We start from the raw sequence: 9,074 nt of genomic DNA, 5'->3' as shown, positions 1-9,074 counted from the left end.
GCCCGTCTCACTCGGCAACACTCAATTTAAAGGTTGCACAGAACAATCTAGATAACGTCGCAAACTGCTGCCAGCACGGGCTGGAACATTGTGGAAAGACACCCGAGTGGCCGGAACCTTCGAGACAGTTCTCGGTCCATCTTGCGCTACAACAAAACTGATAAAGGTGTGACTCGCGACATCGAGCAATAACGAACAAAGATTACGGAACTGATACGCGGTCCAGAATCAGAGTGATAAGCCTGTATGCCGGCGGCTGTTAAAAAATAACAAATACTGTTTTGTAGGTTTCGCGGCAATATACCTATATATATGCGTTTTTTGTTTTCAATGAAGTATGTATAGTATGTGGTGTGCAAATGTCTTGACACAAAGAAATGGTCTTTAGGTTCTCGAGGTACGGCGTAGTTTCCTATATAAACAATCGCATATCACTGATGCAGGAAAACGGCGTTTATGCCATTTGGAAAAAGTTGCAAGTTTGTAGACCTCCTGCTAACGTACTAAAATTGCATCATTTATTATTTTTTGTACCCATACAATTTATCCAACTTTTATTTTTATGGCAGCTCTGTCGACAAGAAGGCTTGCCATCTCGGCTTCTTTCGTGATAAAGAAATATCAACTTCCACCTAAGCTATCAAGCTGCAATGCTGTTTAATCAAGATTGTTTGTTTGTTTGTTTTGTGGGGTTTAACGTCCAAAGCGACTCAGATCATGATTGTAATTATATGCACATAACAAAAATGGTCTTGTAGAATATGGTCACTATTTCTCATGAAGGAGAAATGAAATTATATATTTAAGAAATTAACATAACTCCCATAAAGAAAGATGTTAGGCAAGGAGACGCGATCTGCCCAGCACTATTCACAGCTTGCGTAGAGGAAGTATTCAGAGACTTGGAATTTGAGCAGTTAGGAATAAGGGTAGATGGAGAATACCTCCGTAATTTACGATTTGCTGATAACATTGCCTTGCTAAGTAACTCCGAGGATTAACTGCAAATAATGATTGATGGCCTAGACAGGAAAAGTAGAAATGTAGGCTTAAAAGTCAATATGCAGAAGACGAAGGTAATGTTCAACAGCCTTGGGAAGGAACAGCAGTTTACGTTAGGTAGCAATGCACTGGATGTAGTAGGCGAATATGTCTACTTAGGACAGGTAGTAACCGCAGATCCGGCCCATGAAAAGAAAATAACAAGAAGAATAAGATTGGGATGGAGCGCATTTGGCAAGCACTCACCGCTTATGATTAGCAACTTACCGGTATCGCTCCAGAAGAAGGTATACGACAGTCGCATCTTACTTGTACTCACTTATGGGGCTGAAACGCAAAGGCTAAAAAAGAGGGTTCTATACTTGAGTTCAGGACAATGCAGAGGGCTATGGGACGAAGAATGGTAGGGCTAACATTAAGAGTTAGCAAGCGTGCAGAGTGGGTCAGAGAAATAACTCAGGTTACTGACATTCTAGTGAAAATTAAGAAGAAGAAATGGGCATGGGCAGGATATGTAGTGCGAAGATAGGATAACCGATGGTCGCTTAGGGTAACAAACTGGATTGCAAGGGAAGGAAAGCGTAGGAGGGGGCGGCAAAAAGTTAGGTGGGCGGATGAGGTTAAGAAGTTCGCAGGGGTCAAGTGGATGCAGCTAGCACAGAACCGGGTTAATTGGAGAAATATGGGAGAGGCCTGCGCCCTGCAGTGGGTATGGTGAGGCTGGTGATGATGATGATGATGATTTATAAACTGGATCGAAACGTACAGCACCTCGCAACAAAAATACATACTGGATAGAGAAAAAGTTTAACTGTCACCTGCGTCATACTATAAAATTGCTAGAAAGAGCGCATTTATTCCACTTTAAGCAATTTTATACATGGCTAACACGCAGGAAATGCCTTTCCAAGTATTGAGAAGGCTTGGGATATTGAATAACCTAAAATGTAGCTAAATTCAGCAAACAAAAAGTCTAACTTTTCTTTTGATGCCTACTCCTTAATTGGAAGCCCTAATCGCTTCTATAGAATGACAACATGCGTTCAGTTTCATATTTTTAATTTTTATTTTACATAAATAAATATATTTGCGTACATGAAGTTTATAAAATACTTAGTTATTATGCGACGTCGTTAAAATTGAAGATGTCGCAGAGTTTTAAATTACAGTCAAAGTTGACCGTTTTTTGCCAATTTTAAATTTGGCTGAATTCAAATGTAAAATGGAGAAAGAACAAACAATTCCACATTTTCCTATTTTGGCAAAAATAAAGAACAAGTCCTGAATAATATTGTGAAGAAGTTTCAGTGCCGGAGCCCCGGAACCGGAGCGTAGGGTTGAATATTGACAAGTTTCAAAACCAGACCTCAGTTTTTTACTTATTTTATACTTTTAAACAATATAATGTGTAGGGATGTGTTTATTCAGTAAGCCAACATGGAGCCAGCCGCTCAGGAGGAACTCGCAGTGGAGCGCAGCGCCCAACTTCTTCGTCCTAGAGTGTGCTAGCACGCGATGCATGGTAGTGGCTATGATGAAGATTACCACACTGCATTTTTCCCACGAGTAGAGAAGGAGCCATCCTGGCGACTTATGGAGCCTGAAGAAGAGACGGATCGTAGTAGGGCTTGATTCGGTGCACAAAAACTGTTTCGCGTCAACGGCGACGCAAGTCCGCAGAGGGCGTAAGAGGCTCAACTACGTAGTTGACAGTGAATGTTTTGGAGGACTAGGTATGGATCGTGATATTGAGCAAGAAGCTTCTTTGAAAGGCCAGTGGTTGTGGCAGGGACTCAGAGACACACCAGGGAGTCAGGGGAATATGTAGAAGACTCGCAGGTGTCGCGGTGGTGTTTTTGTTGCCATTGGTTTTCCGTTGTAAGCGAATGAGCGAGCTGACGGCGTTCTTCTGCGTACTGGGCGGCGTCCGAAAGTGGCGTCGATTCAGAGACATCAGGGCGGTAGGGAAAAAGCGCGCCCATTGTGCAGGTTGGCTCACGCCTGTAAAGAAGAAAGAAGGGAGAGAATCCAGTGGTGGTCAGTATCGGAGTACTATACGCGTAGGTTATAAAGGGAAGAACCTTGTCCCAGTTGGAATGAGCGTCGTTAAAGTACATGGCCAGCATGTCACTCAGAGTACGGTTGAATCGTTCGGTCAGGCCATTCGTCTGAGGGTGGTAAGAAGTTGCAGTGCGGTGAATGATGCGGCATTCTTTCAGTAGGGCCTCAGAGCTTCGGGCAAGAAAACGCGTCCGCGGTCACTGAGCAGTTCCTTCGGAGCCCCGTGGCGAAGAATCAAGTTGTTGAGAAGAAACAAAGCAACGTCTCTTGCCGAGGCAGAGGGTAACGATATGTTTCAGTGTAGCGAGTAATATGGTCTACTGCCACTATAATCCACTGATTTTCAGCGAGAGTAGTAGGAAGAGGGCCATAGAGATCTATGCCAACGCGGTGAAACGGACGAGCAGGACATTGTAACGGCTGCAACTAAACAGGGGACGTCTGAGGAGTTTTTCGGCGTTGACAAGATTCGCAACACTTTTTTGGGTCGTAATATTTATGAGGTAATGACGAATTCTGAGAGGGAATTTCATAAAAATCTATGGTGGTGTTTTATTTGAATCGGAATCACAGTTGCGCATTTTTTGCAGTTTTGGAAACATGCGAAAATGATGCGTTGTGGAGAATATACCTAGGTATCTAGAGCTTTCAAATTAGCCTGAAAGGAAGACAATTATCTGAGTAATAAATGGGAATAGACCTAATGCTAGAAACGTAACGCACCTAGACCGTATTTTGGGTAGACAATGGACTTTTTCGTAGCGGGTTGCTGTGCACACTTTAAGCACATTTATCGGACTATGCATTTCATAATTTCATTTCATACCATTACTCCACGATGCACCTTATAGAACACATTTAATGGCCGCATTTTGTATCCCCCTTCATTTCTTTTAATCTCCTCATAATTATTTTTCCATCTTTACCTCTCAAATTCGCCTTACTACAGAGATAGCATGTCAGCTAAATTTACACACCGGCTAAAATCTCTGTTCTTCATTAAAGGGTCTCTCTCTCGCTCTAAAATGCCATGAGGCAAAAGTCATTAAGCAAGGTGGATCTGTTGCATTCCTGGAGAGCTGCGATTGCAGAGGTGTGCGAATTATATTGTGTTCACTTTTGCTCTTTGCTGTTTTTCTAGAGCTAGCAAGATGGCATAACATGTCATATGTGAAGACTGAGGCAGACATAGGCAACCTAATTGTTTTCGGGTGTTGCTCCTCTACTTCACCACCGTTTTAGAACCATCTGTATAAAACACTCTATGATTTTTATATTTTTTTCTAGGACCAGTGGCTGAAGTAATATATGTTCGTGTTGGGTTTGCGTTTTGTGAAAGGGTGTTGGTTTGAGGACCTATAGAGAGACAAAATTGTAACGAGGTTGATTTGGGTCGGGACTATCATCAGGGAATATTAGGAATTTCAGCCCCGCAGGAGTGGCGCAGCGGTTAGAGCACTCAGCTGCTGTGCCAAAGGATGAGGAATCGAATCCCGGCCTCAGCGCTGCTTTTCAATGGAGGCAAAAAGCTAGGCACCCGTGTCCTGCACATTATCAGTGCATGTTAAAGAACCCCACATGGTCTAAATTTCAGGAGGCATCGCCTACGGCATCTTTCATAGTCTCAGTCACTTTGCGACCTAAAACCACATAAACAAAAACAATAAACCAATATCCGGAAGTTTATCCAGTATGTTTAATTTCTCGCATTTATTTTCAAAGGGCAGGACGAGTGCTCAGATCGCTTGAAATTTGTTGTTAAACAGTATCCTGGACGGACATATTGTAATACTCTTTACTTTGTAAAGAACCTTAAGAACCTATTAAAATGTGAATATGGTTCTTCTTTCTACGAGATATGCTTCGTTTTCTTCTACAAAACGACTGTTTATAGATAATATATGAGTGCCAGTTGAGCTAAGCAAACCTGATATTGATACAGATATGAACGCCTTCCTCACCGTACACTATGCAGCCGTAATCTTGGCAAGAGCAAACGCCAGGACGGTCAAGAGTTATACCTGGAAGTTTTTGTTCGTGCTTTACTCGCGATGTCGTTTCATCTGTGGAAGATGGTGGGGTGATTGTACAGATCTCGTCTAAGAAGGAATAGAACAGCTCACGATATTTGTGTGGGAAACCTGACAACATTCGTTTCTTCTTAAACTGCAAGCTTATTTATTGTTCGTTATTACCTCTCACATGTTTATGCGCTAGAGGGTTGCAGTTCATTTTACTACAAAAGGAGCAGAAATAAAAAGCACCCATGAAACAGCCAATATTCCGGAGTGAGTGTTTTAGAGAGGGTAGAACAAAGACTTACTTGAAATGGGCGGCTAGACAGAAATTTTGAACAAGAACTTTTGTTTCTGTCGCAAAAGCCAAGGTCTCATAAATCCCAAAGGATCACGAACCTCCCCGTCTTGTCATAAGCTTTTTTGAGGTCAAAAAAGACTGCAAGGCAGTATTGCTTGCATGTAAAGGCTTCTAAAAATGTATTTTTGAGGCGGACAAGGTGAACAGTATTGTAGCATGTTTTCTTGAAACCAGGCTGGCGAATCTCAATAAGGCTTCGAGATTCAAGTATAAACATCAGCCATATTCAAAATACGGCCAAAAGGGTTCGTGGCACCACTCTTGAGGTCTATTGGGCTATAACTGCTTAGGAAAGTTGGCGAGTTCCTGTGCTTCAAGTGTAGTATTATAACGGTTTTGTTATAGGCCTCTTGTAGATGTGGAGATGTCCAAATTTTATTAAAGAGTTCCAAGAATGACGCTACTAGGAAATCAGATAAATGAGCCAACATTTCGCAGTGTATTCCATCGGGCCCTGGGGGAGTATGTTGGCAGGCGCGCTGTAAACTATTTATTTCTTCAAGTTTCACAAAACAGTTAAAAGGGGTATTTTCGTTCGAAGCCATAGTAAGTTGTGGTTTCATATCTACAGAATAGATATTCAGCTCTAACCGAGGAGGGCGACATTAACCTAGAAGCGATGAACAATAATTTCAGAGATATCATTACTGAGTGTGCGGTAGAAGTAGGCGGTAGGATAGTTAGAGAGGATAAGGGTAAGTTGTCTAAGGAGACGAAATATTTGATTAAGAAACGCCAGAGTATGAAAGCTTCCAATCCAACAGACCAAATCGAATTGGCCGCGATGTCACAGCTAATCAATAAGCGCAAGGTGGCCGATATAAGAAAGTATAACATGGAGAAAATTGAGCATGCTGTAAAGAACGAGGGAAGCCTTAAAGCGGAAAAGAAAAAATTGGGCATAGGGAAAAACCAGATCTATGCGATAAGGGACAAGGCGAGCAACGTCATCAGGAATATGAACAAAATAGTCAAAATAGCCGAGGAGTTCTATACAGATCTCTAGAGTAGTCAAAGTAGTCAGGACCGTAACGAGATAAGCGGCAGGGAAAAACAATCAGACGTTCCACCAGTGACGAAGGACGAGGTCAAAAAAGCATTAGAAACTATGAAAAGGGGGAAATCGGCTGGAGAGGATCAGATAACTACAGATTTGGTAAAGTACGGGGGAGTGGGGAATATCGTGCTAGAAAAGCTAGCCACCCTGTATACGCAGTGCCTGGTGTCATCGACGGTACCGGAACAATGGAAGAATGCAAACATTATCGTAATTCATAAGAAAGGGGACTCTAAGGACCTTAAAAATTACAGACCAATCAGCCTACTGTCTGTTACGTATAAGGTATTTACTAAGGTAATTGCTAATAGAATCAGGACAACCTTAGACTGCAATCAAGCAAAGGATCAAGCAGGCTTTCGGAAACGGTACTCTACTATCGATCATATCCATACCATTAATCAGGTGATGGAAAAATACTCGGAATATAACCAGCCCTTATACATAGCATTTATTGATTACGAAAAAGCATTTGACTCAGTTGAAACATCGGCGGTGATGCAGGCATTGCGAAATCAGGGGGTAGACGAGCCGTATGTGAAAGTGCTGGAAGATATATATAGTGGCTGGACAGCAACCGTAGGTCTGCGTAAAGAAAATAACAAATTTCCCATAAAGAAAGGTGGTAGGCAAGGAGACACAATCTCCCCAGTACTATTCACAGCTTGCTTAGAGGAAGTATTCAGAGACTTGAAATGGCAGCAGTTAGGGATAAGGGTAGATGGAGAATACATCAGTAATCTGCGATTTGCTGATGACATTGCCTTGCTAAGCAACTCGGGGGATGAACTGCAAATAATGATTGATGACCTGGATAGGAAACGTAGAAAGTTAGGCTTGAAAATCTATATGCAGAATACTAAGGTAATGTCCAACAGCCTCGTGAAGGAACAGCAGTTTACATTAGGTAGCGAAGTTCTGGAAGTAGTAGGCGCATATGTCTACTTAGGACAGGTAGTACCCGCAAATCCAGACCATGAAAAAGAAATAACAACAAGAATAAGATTGGGATGGAGCGCATTTGGCAAGCACTCGCAGAATATGACTAGCAGCTTACCGGTATCGCTCAAGAGGAAAGTATACAAGAGTTGCATCTTACCTGTACCCACCTATGGGGCTAAAACGTGGAGGCTAACCAAGAGAGTTCTACTTAGGTCGAGGACAATCCAGAGGGCTATGGAACAAAAAATGGTAGGGCTAACATTAAGAGTTAGCAAGCGTGCAGAGTGGGTCAGAGAAATAACTCATGTTACCGACATTCTAGTGGAAATTAAGAAGAAGAAATGGACATGGTGTCACCCGTTAATAATTATGGGGGTATTATTAACGATGCGCCCTTAACGGTGCGCACACTCCCAGACACCCTTAGAGTGAGTGGGGGTAGCTGTTCCGGTCGCAAAGGAGATGCCCTCGACCTGCGTGGCAAGCTCAGCCGGAATTCAGCTACCTTGTAGTGACAGAAGGGGGTGGTCGTTTGGTGCCCAGCGGTCGCCGGTTCAAACCAGAGTAAGGATCGGAGTCAGAAGTAACAAACAAAACAGAATTTATGCACAGCAAGAGGAGAAGAGGGAGCTATAACCAGCGCAGCTATGTGTGTGTGCGCGCTAGCTTTGGCGCGTGTTAACAAACAGACGCGGCGCGCCCTATTTAAAGCGACCGCGCCGCTTGTTGAGGCAGCCAGTCAGTCAGTTCGTCAGTGTTTTGCGACGTGCTCGCCTGTGATTCGGCTGGACTCCCGGGGATATCACTTGAAATACAACAGACGAGAGGTTCACAGAATACAAACGCTAAGCATGCAATTACACAGGTATCCAATAACATAGAGGCTTTACAATAGATCAAACACGAGAGAGTTACATAAACTAACACCAAATTGTTCACCGGGCACTGTTGCAGTCCGACGCCTCAAGAGTCACGATGTGGCCGCCATACGAGACGAGCGCCGCTCCCTTGAAAGTCCGTGGGCTTGCCAGCAGCGGGTGATCCCCGGGAGTCCAGCCGAATCACAGGCGAGCACGTCGCAAAACACTGACGAACTGACTGACTGGCTGCCTCAACAAGCGGCGCGGTCGCTTTAAATAGGGCGCGCCGCGTCTGTTTGTTAACACGCGCCAAAGCTAGCGCGCACACACACATAGCTGCGCTGGTTATAGCTCCCTCTTCTCCTCCCGTCGAGCCGCGCGTCGTCATTGGCCAGGTCCCATAGTAAGTTCTCGAAAGGCCTGGCACATTCCTGGCCGATGAACCACCGTCCTCCCCGGGCAATGGGAAAGAGGGTCACGGCAACGCGTACAAAGCTACGCGCTCTCCCGCGCGGGGAAGGGGGCTTTGCTCTCCAAGCCTTCCACGCGACGCCGCGCGCGCCTAGCGCTGTACCGGCTTGATGAAAATGGGCGCCGATTTCGTGACACTGCCCCTCCCTTAAAGAATATTGTCCCACAATATTCACAACAACCACGAACATCGCGCGCACATGCATGCACTCACAACTGTATGGGGCAAATGTTCACATCACACTAATTGCACAAATTTCACAAATTGTAATAACACATCACAAAATTCATACATCAATGCCATA

Source organism: Amblyomma maculatum, unplaced genomic scaffold, assembly GCF_055883805.1.
Source record: "Amblyomma maculatum isolate TAMU_Amacu unplaced genomic scaffold, ASM5588380v1 scaffold_40, whole genome shotgun sequence".
NCBI classification, from domain to species: Eukaryota; Metazoa; Arthropoda; class Arachnida; order Ixodida; family Ixodidae; genus Amblyomma; species Amblyomma maculatum.
Note: the sequence above shows the minus strand (reverse complement) of the source record.